Consider the following 2,500-nt stretch of genomic DNA (forward strand, 5'->3'; position numbering starts at 1 on the left):
TTCGATTACCTCGTTGAGGCGAGAGAGAGAGAGAGAGAGAGAGAGAGAGAGAGAGAGAGAGAGGGGCAAATAAACGCCTCAATACTTATGTACAAAGACAAATTAGATTGTTATATCAGAGCAAGAAATGTCATTTGCGAAAGGATTAATTTGCAGGGATTATCTGGTAGGCAGATAATGTCCATCACTTGTTATGGAATCAGTCAAGGGAAACGGCAACTGTAAGTAATGTTATAAATTCTAAGGTTGTGTTTATGTTTTCCTCTTTCCAAATGGAAAGAGAGCGACTGGTCCCATGTTCGATTATTCACATCTACCGACTAGAGTTCAATTCAAAATCGAGGAAGAAGACCAATAAGAAAATTGTAAGAAGCTAATGGTCAATAAAAAATATTAGGAGCGATAGAAGGAGCCGAGAGAGGAACCAGTAAACAGCGTAAACAAATAACGAGCAAGACTTGCAGTCGAAATACGTACTTCAATAGCTAGGCAAAAACAAGTTCTGTAAATGAGGCTCCATTGTACGAATGTAAGCCGCGATCATTATCGCTATCTTAAATTCCAAATGATCAAAAGGTGAAATTGCTGAGGTGACCGAGAACGGAGAGGAGCAACGAACAGACAAATGCTGAAACGGGGGGAACACGGATACAATTTAGCTGTTCAAAAAGGCATTGCACATTCATTAGCAACCAGCCAGCCGCCTCATATTCGTCGTTGTTGTATTGCAGAATTTCATAGGCTTTTCATAGCCAATTCCATTTGCCGGAAGTCCTTCAAACTAAAGCACAGAGCTCCGTCTTCAAAAACATCTTTGTTAAATGAGCTTTTCCTTCTACGCTTTGATATTTTTCCTCGATGAATTCTCTTGCTTATTGCTCTTTTTATATACTTTCACGAAAAAAGCCGATATTTCCTGTGTCTTTATCGTCGGAAATATTTACTCTAAAGAGAGGTGAATCGAGACATAAAGGAGACATCAGTCACAATCAGAATTTCCCAGTAAGTGCTAAACCCGTAAGGGGTTATTGCCGTCAATGCACCTCATGCTGTGCACTGTAGGCATTCCTAAAGGTTCTTTGCAGCGCGTCTTAGGCACCTAGCTGCAACCCGTTTCTATTCTCATACTGTACCTCCGTTCATATTCTCTTTCTTCCATCTTACTTTCCACCCTCTCTTTACAGTTGATTCATGGCATAACTGGGAAGTTTTTCTCCTGTTGCACCTTTCAAACACTTTACTGTCAATTTCCGTTTCAGCGCTGAATGACTTCATAGGTCCCAGTGCTTGGACTTTGGCTTAAATTCTATATCCAATTCAATTCAATTCAGTAAGCGCTAAATTTTGGATGAGTTTCTTGTGCGAAAGATTTCCACATTTTGCATTGGTTTTAGAGAATTAGGATAGAGAGCAAACGAGTAAAACATGCACTGAAGGTTTTGTTTACAGTGTATAATCTTTCGGTGATCTCGGTATAATGCTGTATGAGTCATGGCCCATGAAACTTTCACCCGATCGTAGTGGCCCGTGTTGTTATTTTGCCAGACGCATGATTATGGCTAACCTTAAGCTTAAATACAATCAAACTTATGAGACTAGAAGGTGGATAATCAACATACCAATTTGCAGCCCTTTAACCTCAGCAGTTTTTAAGATCTGAGGGCGGACAGACAAAGCTATCTCAGCAGTTTTCTTTTACAGAAAACTAAAGGGCGTGGTTGTGGAACTAAAAATAGACCGAGGTTGTCTGTATGTCTTGCAGTCTTGTGAAGTGTTATGATCATTTGTTGACCTTTGGGACAAAATTCACCGAACTTGATAATGTACGAGATGGACGGGTTAATGTAATATTTGAAAATCTTTAAAGAACTAATGAGTCAAAAGGACTCTAAGGATGGATAGGTTTCAGAAGTTGACGGGACAGCAGATGAAAAGTTGCGGCATACCGTAGTGCAGTGTTTTCCAACTTTTTCTAATTCTCGCCCCCCCCTTCATTGAATGGCACAATATCTTTGGCCCTCCCCCCCTCCCCTTCCTTAAATACTGTAATTTATTGGCATAGCCGCACGTCAATAATTCACAATATGTATATATATATATATATATATATATATATATATATATATATATATTAATTTCTTAATTTAGAATTTGAAATAGTTTATATATTTAGACAACTAAATCTCATATTTATATCTGAAATATTTTCTCTGTATTTTGAAATTCTCCTTCATCAAGCATTGGCACCCCCTTGGCAGCCCTTCGAGCCCCCCCAGGGGGGTGCGCCCCACAAGTTGGAAACCACTGCCTGGTCAGGATGTATCATGAGTGTGAATGAGAGGGCGCTTCAGAAGAAAGAATGAGGGGAGCAATAATTGGCCATTTGTTTAAGGAATGGTAACAGAGAGGATTGCAAGAATTATAGGGGCATACTATTTCTTCATAGAGCTGGGGAAGTAAGAAACAGAGCACTTTTTACGGGAAATGACTGTTGTGACTT

This window comes from Macrobrachium nipponense, chromosome 12 (assembly GCF_015104395.2).
Source record: "Macrobrachium nipponense isolate FS-2020 chromosome 12, ASM1510439v2, whole genome shotgun sequence".
Classification (NCBI taxonomy): domain Eukaryota; kingdom Metazoa; phylum Arthropoda; class Malacostraca; order Decapoda; family Palaemonidae; genus Macrobrachium; species Macrobrachium nipponense.